The sequence below is a fragment of the Arvicanthis niloticus genome, chromosome 17, assembly GCF_011762505.2.
Source record: "Arvicanthis niloticus isolate mArvNil1 chromosome 17, mArvNil1.pat.X, whole genome shotgun sequence".
NCBI classification, from domain to species: domain Eukaryota; kingdom Metazoa; phylum Chordata; class Mammalia; order Rodentia; family Muridae; genus Arvicanthis; species Arvicanthis niloticus.
This window is the reverse complement of record NC_047674.1, coordinates 42,288,449-42,301,635: the sequence shown is the minus strand read 5'-3', so window position 1 is coordinate 42,301,635 and position 13,187 is coordinate 42,288,449. Positions and strand designations below refer to the sequence as shown.

General features: G+C 45.1%; 1 protein-coding gene across 1 annotated transcript in view; it reads left to right on the top strand.

The window, feature by feature from the left end:
• The window catches only part of B3gat2 (beta-1,3-glucuronyltransferase 2), an 82,483-nt gene that overhangs the window by 49,828 nt on the left and 19,468 nt on the right, over positions 1-13,187 (top strand). The window lies entirely within an intron of this gene.

Below are 13,187 nucleotides of genomic sequence, written 5' to 3'. Positions count from 1 at the left end.
ATGTTCCTGATGCTGTGCTAGGATGGGGTGTGGAACCTGAGGGTTAGAGGGAAGACGATCACTACAATCAATAACTGACAAGATGAAGAGAAAGCTTTCAGAATCGATTGCATCTATCACCAGCACTGTCTTGGGTTCTCCTACGTCTTTCATGTGTATTTGCCAACCACAGTCAGAGCCTCTGTGCTCAGACAGCATGACTACTATGCTCTAACCTGGACTTGCTGCTTTTATTCTGATACTATAAGTTTTGAGGGAATAAGATTATAAAGAATTCTAGAAGTTGAGGATGAACTGCTCACAAATGGCTACCATGCAGTATTTGTCACAGTGCATCATAGGAAAAGACAAATGAGTTTTGGGCCTCGTTTCACAGGCTACAAAAGAACATAAAGGAAGATGTTTGCCGTGGTCTCTGGCGCCTTGGCTAATCTAGATCCCTTGTTTCTGCCCCATGGCCCAAATCCACTGTCCACATTCCTCAGTTTTAGTTCTTAAAACCTCAAAGCTATGCCGGCACACTTCAACTGAATCATGTAGCTGGAGCAGTTGAGAGGCAGGTAAGCCATGGCTTGGGAGAGTGTGATGATTCTTTTTTGTTTAAAATAAAAATGTTGAGAACTCCATCGATTTCATTCTCAACATTCCTTTGCCCCCTCCAATTGCCTCAGTGGCCCAATTCATGACCTTTTTTTTAATTGTTACTGATATACGTATACATATACATATATACATATACATATACATATATATCCTACTGAGTCTGTTTAGCATTGCTTGCATGCACATGTGTCCTAGACTGAGCAATTGGTATTGGACACTTATGCAGCAGCTTCTCCCTACAGCAAACTAATTCCCCCTCTCAGCAGCCAATGATTACCTGTGGGGTGGAGCCACATGCAATTCTTCTGTCCACATTGGACATTGGCATATCAGTGATGTTGTTATTACGTTGGCCTTGTTCAGTCAACCGTACAGTTGACAGTTCATGGGTACACTTCCCCCGTCATGTCTAGGAAGCACTAACAGCAGGCATCCTGGGCCTTTGGATCTAATGACCTTTCACGCCCTCTTCTGCCTTTCTCTTAGGAGTAGGGCTGCACTGTAGATATATCATTTGGGGTTAGGCATCCCATAGTCAGTTATTGATTCTAGGGACTCATAAGAGTCCCTTCCCATCCAGTCTTGTCTGTGGCTCTGAAAATTCAAGGCTAAACATAATGAGTGTTTAAAAAAAAAAAAAAACTGAACATCTTTTTCACTATGATCTAAGCTAGAACAGGCAACTTGGAGAAACCAGGAAAAGTCCTTCCATTTCTCTGGGACACAGTGTCCTCCTGTGGTAAGAGAGGTAGTTACATGAGAGTCCCACTGCCTGCCTACTCCCAGTGCCACACCTTGGTAAACACAGAGAGAGGCTTATGTGCTGGACATCCAAGTGACAGTTCACCACTCTGAGAGAAGCCAGCTGACATATGTTTGGTCCACATCCATGGATCTTGTCTCAGGACCATGCCCCAGAGAGCTTTCAGGATGCATATTACCTTACATGAGCAGTTTGGTGAGGGCAGCTTGGATAATTCCTAGTACTCTTTTCTAAATTGGTATTTCTGAAATTCAAGGAAGACATACTGGGAGCTTTTATTGCAAGACCTGAGAGATATTTTTACTGCTAAAATTCTATGAAAATTTCCCCCCATTACATGACCACTGTTAGAACTTTTCTGTCCATTTCAATACATTTCCAAACCACAATGAAATGTGCATATCGTAAAAATGTCTTGTCTATCTGTTGTCTTGGAGTTCTTACTTTAAAAAGGTGTACCATATCATCTTCAAGAAAACTTCACTTCCCACAAGAAGTTGCTTTGCATCTTAATTTTCAGTAAATTATTGATATTTCTGGAAGCCCAGAAATATGGGTGATCTGGTTGGTAAGATAACAAGTCTGGGTTTGAAGAAGTATCCCCTCATTCTGAAGCTTTAAAATGCTCATCTTGGCTTAGAGGTTACTTGTGCAGTCTACATAGGAATGGGGAACAGAGTTCTCAGGTCTGTAGGTCCACGTATTAGATACATTCTTCCTCATTTTCACATTAGTATGAAGAGGGAGGGGAGAAGGAGAGAGAAAGAGAGAATGGATGAATGAATGAGTATGAGAATGAATATGAGAATGATGAGAATGAATGAATGGATATGAGAATGAATGAATATGAGAATGATGAGAATGAATGAATGAATATGAGAAGGATGAGAATGAATGAATGAATATGAGAAGGATGAGAATGAATGAATGAATGAATATGAGAATAAATAAATGAATATGAGAATGATGAGAATGAATGAATGAATATGAGGATGAGAATGAATGAATGAATGAATATGAGAATAAATAAATGAATATGAGAATGATGAGAATGAATGAATGAATATGAGAAGGATGAGAATGAATGAATGAATGAATATGAGAATAAATAAATGAATATGAGAATGATGAGAATGAATGAATGAGTGAATATGAGAATGATGAGAATGAATGAGTGAATATGAGAATGATGAGAATGAATGAATGAATATGAGATTGAATGAATATGAGAATGATGAGAATGAATGAATAAATATGAGAAGGATGAGAATGAATGAATATGAGAATAAATAAATGAATATAAGAATGATGAGAATGAATGAATGGATGAATGAATGAATGGCAATGAGAATGGATGAATAAGTGTGTGTGAATGAGAATCTTTAAAATGGGAGAAAGAAGCCAGAGGCTGCATCCTGCAGGGCATTGTGTTCAATGGCTCTGTGGCAGTTGATTATGACATGTTTTGGACTTTGCATATCTCTAGTATTTATCAAGCTGACTAAGAAAACATACAACATGTAACTGTTGTGAAGCGTACTGCTTTGTGCTCTTGAGCATGGTTAGCGGCCGTCCTCAGGACCCAGCGTGCTGGTGTTTTGGTGAAGCCACAGCATTGCCCAGCACTGAAGTTCGTGTAAATAGCAGATGTGGAAGAGAGATGTTCCTGCCTAGCGTCCTACATACAGCACTCAGACTGTCTTTTGGTGTCACGTTGGACTTTCCTAATGCTGAAAATCTCTCTCAGATAACATAAGACGCTGCTTTGAAGTTTTCCTGTGTGCACGATGTTAGACAGAAGCAGAGGTGACATACTTTCTGGAGGATGACATGGTATTACTGTTTTAAAGGAAAGGATTTACTCTATGGGGTATTTAAAAAACTCTCTAATCATTACTCCTTAAGTTAATATCCCTATGAGATGGGAAGGAAACATTGCAGGCAGCCATCCTGTGGCTTGCTCTTGGCTTTGGGTGTACATTGCTCTGCCAAGCCAACAGGAGACCCTGGAGTATTTCTACAGGGCTGTGCCTCCAGCTTCTATTCCCAGAATAACTCTGGCATCTGACAACTGACTCAAAGAGGCAGTCCACGCAGCGTTTTTAGGCCTGCTCTGTGGGCAGGGAATTACTTTCAAGTGACAGTCTCATTTCGGCCACTTCTGTGGAAATGTCAGTAACAAACATTGCTTGAAAGAGCTGAGCTGAAAGTAATTTGAAACCAACCCGGGGATCCAGATTTGCTTAAATTCAGAACTTAATGCTGAGATCCTTATATTGAGATATATATATATATATGTTTATAGTTCATTTTTATATTAAAATGTCTTCATAAAATATATTTTGGTCATGTTTATGTTGAATTATTAATGTCTACATGTACCTTACCATTAAGTCTAGGAGGCAGCAAGCAGGGCATTGTACTCTGTTAATAATGACATGAACAATTTCTGGGTGAGTGTCTGTCATACAGTGAACACTCTATTCTGATAAAACAAACAAACAAACAAACTGAATGTGCCCCATTTCTGGTACTAATCAGCTAAAGTTGGTACATATTTCATAAAATTGAGTGTTTCAGACAGACATAAGCCACACTTTAGGGATCCCTAGGCCAAGTATGGCTTCTGAACTCCATTGTACTGATATGTTCATATACAAAACCAGAGGCTCGTTAGGTGATATCCTGGTCACTTTTGATGCTTTATATATTTCATGGCTGACAGAAATAAGATGTGACGATGATGTGTTTCTCACATGTGGCTTACCGGGAAAGTCTTCCTAACGCCTGAAAGTCCAACCACCGTGGGAATGTGAAATCTCCGAGAAAAGACGAGTTCATTTCAGGGAACGTGGAACTGCCTAGGGTTGTATCCTGGGAGATGGAACCAGGGAAGATGAAGTTCCTGGGGTGTGCCTGTGAACATGGTAGTGGAGAGAAAGGACAGGGAAACAGATGGTGCATCTGGTTATTAAATACCACACACTGTAGGTGAGAGTGAATACAGAGCCAGGAGCATAGGTAGTATGGAAGACAGGAGAACAAAGGGGCTGCACCCAGTAGGAACAAACTGTCATCAAGATGGAGAAGTTGGCTTTCCAGTAGAGCAGACAGGATGTTTTATCCATAAAGGGTATAGAGATTTGGGGAGGACAGGAAAATCAGAGGGTGCTGTGGGTGTGTGAAGCAAGAGGCCTACAAGGAGAGGTTCCTGGGAGAGGCAAAGATAGCGTGACTCTCGAGGTCCTGTCAATACCAGTCATGTTATTTGGGGCAAGTTCTTGTTTTAAGACTTGGGGTTATGCTGACATAGCTTTTTCTGACCATTGGGCTTCACCATCTAACCAGGAAGTAGGGATTCTAGACTCTGGGGCCCATTCTAGACCTTTGGGGGAAGAGAAAGGTAGTTGCCAGTTTCAGAAGCAGGAGAATATTATCTCCTTTCTTCCTCTCTCTCTCTCTCTCTCCTGCATGTAATACCATTATTTGGGAGACAGAGTCAGGAGGCTCAGGAGTTCAAGGGCAACTTTGACTATATAGCAAGTTTGAAGCTAGTCTGAACTATATAAGACACTGTCTCAAACAGTGCAGGTGAGGGTATAGGAGGGATAGAAAGAGGGAGGGGAAGTTTTGAAAGTTCCAATGGAAAGGAAATTAGGGGGCATGGCACCAGGATATTGGATGGACCAGTTCTCCTGGTAGAATCACCTTTTACTTCTGGATGAGGGATGTCATTATAATAATAATAGTGATAGAAATAGTATTAACAAGGACTGGAAAGTGGTCTTGTTGTCAAGTGGGGGGGTCACCTGCTGAGTGATAAAGGGAGAAGCTGCATCTGTCCCTTTTTCACACTGACCGAGCAGCTCACTTGGCACTTTAGACGTTTCATGACTGACGCAATTGAGATGAGACCGTGAAGTGTTTCTCACATGTGACTTACCGGGAATGTCATTCTAGGTGCTGGCAGTTCTCTGAATCCCATGCCTGGAGTCCAGTGCTCACAGATGTATGAAAGCCATGAGAAAGAGACCTTTGTTCCGGGAGAATAGAGCTGCCTGGGATTGTATCCTGGGGACCCGTCACCTCACTTGGTCACAGAAGGGGTCGGGAGAGGAGCCAAGGAAGAGAGTTGAACCAGCGGGGAGAGGAGAGATCACAGAGCCAACTCTAATGGTAGCATGAAATAGAAAATATAAAATATGTTTGGGCTAAATTCAGTGTACAGAGAACATCTGTTTCTTCAGATTCAGGACAGATGTGGGAGAAGAGATGGCACTTGAGAGTCATCTGATTCTGCTAGCCCAGAGCAAACAGGGGGCAATCTCAATGGGCACGTTTTGGGAACAACAGATAGCGAAAGGCAACTGGGGCCAACCTGTGAAGACTTAGTGATGATGAGGTACAATGCCCTGTGGTTAGTGGAGAGTCTGAAATACTTCAAATAGGCGATTTAGTGTTATTAGAAATATATTTGCAGCCACATCAGCAGGTACAGTGTGAGTGACAGATGCGGCTGGCGGCTCTGCAGCTATCTGGGAAGAGGGAAATAGGGACAGGGTAAGAGGTAGGAGGTGAGAGGTGGCCTTAAATACCACAGTCATTGGGGAGATAACATTTTAAGGAGCCATTTCATCTTGTGGTTATAAATCAGCAGACATTTAGATTATAGCATCTTTTCGGTTGTGTGACGTGGAAGCAACTGATGTGTTAAAGTGAAATTTGGTTTAGTTTTAAATGATTAAATGATGTAGTTTGTATTATCTTTTGGGTTGTAAATATTTTTGTTGTTTTGGGGTTTTGTTTTGTTTTGTTTTGTTCATGTTTTGAGATGAGGGTTTTTCTTTGTAGCCTTGGCTGTCCTAGAACTTGTTCAAGGCTCTGTAGACCAGGCCTTGAACTCAAAGAGAGATCCACCTCTCTCTGCTGGGATCCAGGGGTGTGCAAAACCACCATCCGGCTTGAATTATAATTTATAGTTAAGAAATATGCTAACCTCAGGTAGTTGGAACTGCCTCTGAGCAGGAATAACAACTGTGTAAGGTTAAGAGTGAGCACAGTAGGAGAGGAAATGCCATTACCTGGTGCACTGAAAAGTTTTATGTCAACGTGACACCGTCATCTGAGGGGAGGGAGTCTCACCTGAGACACACCTCCATAAGATCAGACTGTAGGCATTTTCTTACTGAGTGATGGGTGTGGGCCCAGCCCATTGTGGGTGGTGCCATCCCTGGGCTGGTGGTCCTTAGTTCTGTAAGAAAGCAGGCTGAGCAAGCCAGAAGGAACAAGCCAGCAAACAGCACCCTTCCATGGCCTCTGCATCATCAGCTCCTGCCTCCAGGTTCCAGCCCTGTTTGAATTCCTGTCCTGACTTCCTTCAGTGATGACCAGCAGTGCGGAAGTATAAGCCGAAGAAACCCTTTCCTCCCTGACCCGTCTTTTGGTCACGGTGTTTAGTCACAGCAATAGAAACTCTAAGATATCTCACTAATGTGTCTGAGTGGATGCATTGTGGGAATGCTGTCCTGGTGCAGGACTGTGGAGTCTAGGGTGACTAGCAATGAAGTCAGACATAGCGCCTGCTTCTTGCACCACCCCACAACTAACCTTTTAACCCTCTGTGGTCCGTGCTCTACCCCAAAGTAGACGCGATCCTTCATGAATGCAAACTGGATTCTGGCGGCCCACTGCTCACAGGTATTCACAGACCACTGTAGCTTCCACTGGCAGAACCCTACCAGCCTTGCCTCTTCCACCAGATTTTGGGGTCCTGTTTTCTTCAGTCCCACCACCGCCACAGCCTGGCTTCACCTCACAGCCCCATTGATACTACTTCCAGGAAGGCTCGGTTCCACTCCATCCATCCATCCATCCATCCATCCATCCATCCATCCATCCATCCAATCCTTCCATACAGGGTATCTTCACAGAAAGCCTTTGCTAACACCCTAAATTGAGCTAGTGCAGCCCCCATCATAACCTGCCGTACTGTGACGCCTCGAAGCTCCCGTACATCGCAGTCACAAGATCCTTCTCACTGTAACGGAAACTCCCTCCATTGCCTTCCCATGGCAGGAATACAGCCTCTGTGGATAGAAGCCATGACCACTCTGTGCTCCTCTGTGTCCAGTTCTGTGTGTGCCATAACCCTGGCTCGCGGGAGGAGGAGAGGGAGGCTGAGTGTTCTCCTGTCTCAGAGGGTATCCTGCCTGCCCACTGTTGGGTGAACCTTTTAGGATGCTATTGCAAGTAGCGGGCATGACTATGGTGAGGGTCTTGGCCAAGGGGTCCCCCTGGGCAGTTCACTGGAGCGCCTGCTTTGTCGGTCAGTAGCCCTCAAAACCTGAGAGGTATCTTGGATCAAATGACCACCGAAGCCACACGAGTGATCACACAAAGACGTTTACTTGCTTTCGAAGTAGAAATACTGTAAAAATGTGGCATGGCCTCTTTGTTCTTTTGGAGCCATTTGTCGTCCAAGCATGCTGTTTTCCACGCATGAAAGCTCTGTAGGATATAGAGTCCCTTTTGGTGTCTACTGGCCCAGGCTTTGATCTTGGGCTGGTGTAATGTGGCTTTCACTGGAGTTGTGTGGGGGTCTCTAGGAGAAAACAGTCAGCTGGGAGCCGGGTAGTGCGATCGGCAGCCTGCGGCTCACCTCTTGACCATTTGCAGCCCGAGGTGCTTTGTAGAGATGCACACGGGGAGAACTTAAGCTCACAGGGTACTTCCGGCCATGGCGGCCGGCCGTGTGAAGTGGAAATGGGTAAGCAGCTCTGTGCAACTGGGTGCTCAACAGTCAGGGAACTCTCTCTGGCGCAGCTGCTGAGGGGGCGGGGCAGGGCAGTGGAGGAGGGGCAGGCAGCAGGTTCCAGAGTGCACGCACCACTTCAATTCCAGCTGCTCTGTTTATACAGTAGAAGATCGGAAGATCCCTTGAGGTAGCGATACAATAAATTATTTCTTCAGAACTAAGGATATGGGAAACCTATATTTTCCTCATGTCTTTGAAATCCAGCCAACTCAATAATTACACGTTGCTTGCTGAACACTTAGCAGGCATTCGTAGGCTCCCTGTGTGCATCCTCGCTGTTAATTCACTCACCAGTTTGCTATTCATCTTCCTCATTTCAACACACAGGCCTAATACTAGACATAAGTAACTTGTATGGGGCTTAAGCGATTAAGATAAGGGAATCAGTCATGTCCTTGTGGCTACAGAGGCGGCCTTCCCACTTTGTTTCAAATCCCATATCGACACTTACAGCCATGGGACCCCAGTCTTTGATGTCTGGGCCTCCATTTTCTTTCTCTGCAGAGCAGAAAAAAAATGAAATTCTTCTTAAGACGTAGCATACAAGCACCTAGCAGAACACTGTAAATACCCAAAGGATGTAATGTGTCTTAACCAAGAAAGAGGATGAGTGTGACTTAGAGATCACCTGATTTTAGATGAATTGGGTTAGCGCGCTTTGATTAATACAGCAATCAGATCCATGCAGGCAGCCGTGGATAGGCGGGTCGCTGGCCTCCAGGTCCCACTTGGGCATCAGCGGGCAGCACATGGCAAAAATCTAACCCAGTAACACGGTCTGCTTCCTGATCTGTCGATGCGGGTCATCCCACCTGCCCTCTGGGTGGTGGGGAGTTCAGATGAGTGTGCGTGCAGATGCGCCTGCTGTTACGTGAATGTCAGGATCTGTACCTGCATTGGGCTATTTCAATTCAGTCCAAAGCTGGTAACTTCAGAGCATGCAAACTCCACTTTGGACCCGTGGACCTCATTTCTCGGCCAGCTGGTGGATCTTTTCTCGCTACCCTTCTGCGTATCGGCATGCAGAGATAAATGTTGGCCCCGGCTTTTAGATGAAACACCCCAAGAAAAGAGTGATCAATAAGAGAAGAGAACCATTACATGATAAAAGATCATTAAAGAGCTATTCAGAAGCAGGTATGTGTTCATTTCTATAGTTTCCAAGCTGAGTAAACCAACCAAACAAAAGCACTCAAGCTTGCAACAGCAATGGCCATTGATAATGTTTAGATCCGTAAGATGTTTGTCTGATGCCAGCTGCCTCTGTGAATGGTCTGTGGAATCCAGGCATGCATTTGATGGCTGGATATACTCATAACCTATGGGGAAAAGAGTTAAAAGAATTCTCTTTTTCTTTTTTCTACTTGAGTCACCCTCATTTTCCAAAGAACATCTGCAGATCCAACTTAATGTCTCAGATCTGTTAAAGAGGTATAGCAATTATTCATGTAAATAATTAGAATTAAGATGGTTGTTCTCTCTGGTTAAACTAAGAGCTGCATGGATGCCAGTTTTTCTTTGGCACATGGATTGGTTGCTGTGGCTATTATGCTCCTCTCTGCACTGGCTCCCTCGACTCCTAGACCAGCCAGAACTGCCCAATCCCCAGGGACACCCTGGTCCCTCAATCCAAGCACAGTAGCCACCACCAACTGTCAGGTTCAGCCATTGCTGCCCTTTGTTATTGGCTGGCCAGGTCATCGAGAGTGGCATGCGCTAACCTCAGCCCGAGGGTAGGATGTCTCCCTGACTTTCTGTATTTGCCGGCCAATTTCTAGTCCCCCGAACAAGGCTCATCAAGGATGCAGTAATGTCTTTCTCTGGGAGATTTTTCCTAATCCTCCACTTAGCCTCTGGAATCCAGCACTTATTTATGTGTCCACAAGGTGGCGCCGGTGTCCTGACCGCCTCAGCCGGTAAGGGCTCCAGTCTCTCTCTGTGTCTCCAGCTGAAGCTTCTGTACCTGGAAGTAGCAGTTGAAGTGTTTACTGAATTCATTAATTTTAACTTTTCCCTTCTCCGCTCTAAGGATTTTTATCAAAATGAAGAGTTACTGCCTTGTTATTGGTTCTGAGACAACACTGCCATTATTTCCTAACAAGGAAATTTAAACAGGAAAGATGCTGAGATGGAGCAAGTTCTGGTCCACGGGTCCCCATTGGGCTACACATCAAAATCACCAATATGCTTGCCTCTCGTTGATTAGGGGAGGGGCCAGGTACCAGTGTAGAGGCTGGTGTTCGTATTTTATTGTCTTGAGATAGTTATAGGATGGCACCAGGGATAAGAACGGGACGTATAGGTAGCCAGGAGCTATAACTATGTCTGCCCATAACTTGTTCTGGGGTCACAGCCCCACCTGATGCTGCCCAGGCCCTGCCCTGAGTCATTCTAGGGGTGTCAGGCAGAATGGCCTCATTACCAAACCTGGGGTGCACAGTGATACAAATTTCCCTTTATTGGCCCAGCAAAAGGGGAAGCGGGACAATTTTCACTTAAGCAGTTGGTTGTGTTTCTCAGTAATTAGGGTAAACATTACTCCTCTCTGGTGCCTGTCTCCATTGAGAATATAAGAGGGTCTATTTAAAATATGTATGATTTTTTAATTGGCACAGAATTGTATGTATTTGTGGGGTAAGGTGTGACATATGTCAAATGTGACACAGCTAAGACAGAGTAATTAGCATATTCATCCCTTGGGGGATCATCTGTGGTGGGATGTGATGGTCTGAATGAGATGACCCCCATAGCATAGTCTTGAGCGTCTGAATGATTAAATCCCCAGTTACACCGTTTAGGGAAGAATTGGAGGCATGGCTCTCAAGGAAGTGTGTCACTGATAGGCACATTTTGAAATTTCAAAGCCGCATGGCATTGCCAGTGTCCCTCTGTGCTTCCTACATGCTGATTGAGATGTGAGCTCTTGGCTGTTCCGGTGCCACACCTACCACCTGCACCCATAATTCCCTGCCATGATGGATACTAATCCTCTGGGATCATAAGCCCAAGTAAACTCTTTCTTCTGTAGGTGCCTTGGTCGTAGTATTTTATCACAGTAATAAAGCGTTCCTAATACGGACAGGCAGTCGGAGTTTCCCTAGTGTGAATGTACACTATGGTATTGTTAACCAGGGTTCCCTTCCTGTACTATACAACAGTGGGACTTACTCATCCTGACAGTAATTTTGTGACCATTAACCAACCTGCCTTTCCCTCTCCTCCCTTTCAGCTCTGATACACACACACACACAGTCACACACACACACACACAGACACAGACACACACACACAGGCGCGCGCGCTCTCTGCTCTCTCCTTATGTATCTTCAATGGGATTCTTGAGGCTGTGAAGTCATAAAAACAAGAGCTGGCAGCGATAGTGAAACATCACTTAGAGACTAGACAAGGACGCTCCGAGGGTGCTGAGTATCCAACCTCTCCGTGCAAGCCATGGAAGAAAAGGCTCTTGTAAGTCAACAGCAGGAAATCTGAACAGTCCCAAGTGAGGCAGCCACGGCACAGTGGCCCCAGGCATACGGGACTGCTAGGAGGGGTTCCCTACTCAAGAGTAGATGGAATGCTACCACTGACGATTCTACAGTATGGCAACCAAACGACAGAGAAAGCTGTGGGAAACTCAGGAAATGCTTAGTTCCAATAGGTTCAGTGAGAGGTCATGATCAGAAAATAAGACAGATACGTGTGAGAGAAAAATCAAGAAAAATCGAATATCTTTTCCTTTAACCCTGGCTCACCACCCAGTTTGAATTTGAGCTCTGACCCCTCTAGAAGGGAGACATTAGTAAGTCCACTTCCCCTGCCAGGCTGTCTGCTGCACCACCATACTGGGTCCTGTTTCGCCCTGTCTTACCTGGGCCAAGAGTAACCTTCCACCTGGTTCCATGGCTTCTGTTTGTGTCCCAGTGACACTCGCTGAACCGTCAGGTTCCCACTTCAGTAGTCACTTCAGTAGCTTCCCTTGGCTCCCAGGTGAAGTAGACCCGTGGTCCCCACATCACCACAGGCCGTCACATATACCATCCGACCTACAACAACAAATGTTTCCACCCTCTCCAGACACCAGCTTCATTGCTTTTGAGACCCGCCAGTCACCATCAGATTCTCTCACTGTGTGAGAACAACTGTGACCACAGTGTATGATTGCAGTCAACAATGACATTGATCACACCCCTGCCCCCCCCCGCCCCCCCCCCCCCCCGGCTGCTGCCTTTCCTGGCACTTTGCCCAGTATGTGTGGCAAAAAGTCTGTGGACTTTTGCTCACTGAATGAAAAAGCCCTGAGTTTAAAGAGATTGTACTAAGATTTACAAACAAGAACATCCAGAATTTTATTGAGGGAGCCTGCCTCTGGGAATCAGACTGGTGTGAGATTTCTGAGACTCTTGTATAAATAGTACAGACTGACAGAAGAGGAGCCCAGAGTTCTGAGAGAGAAATGGGCCCTAGACATTTGTATCCAGTAAAACTTCTTCACTTTCTCAAAGAAAAATTACCGAAAATATGTCATCCTGATGTCCTGGGAGAAACTGGGAGTCCACAGTGATTCCTGGTCCCCCCTCTAGGTACCTGGGCACCACCCACATACAGCCTGAGGGATTCAAGAACCATTTCCCCTCAGGGCATCTGCATACCAGGTGGAGAGGAGAGGTGGAGCCCCAAATAAACAGAATCCTGTCTGATTTGGAGTGAGGGCTGAAACTCTGACAGGCTAGATGGGAGAAGGCCTTCCTCAGGAGTCATAAGCACATGGCTTTTTAGTGAAAGGCTTCCTCCACCATGGCAATCCTTAGTGAAGCAGTTCTCTGAGACAATCCTTGCTTGTTCATATTGTTTTATTTGATGACATAACAAATACATGTTATTTGTGGCGAACCAGGGATTATTATATACCTCTTGTGGGAAGGAATACCCAGGAAGGGAATGTGATTGGCTGAAGGCCCAAGGCTATCTAGACACCTCATTAGCATGGAACTCCAGGTGTTAGGC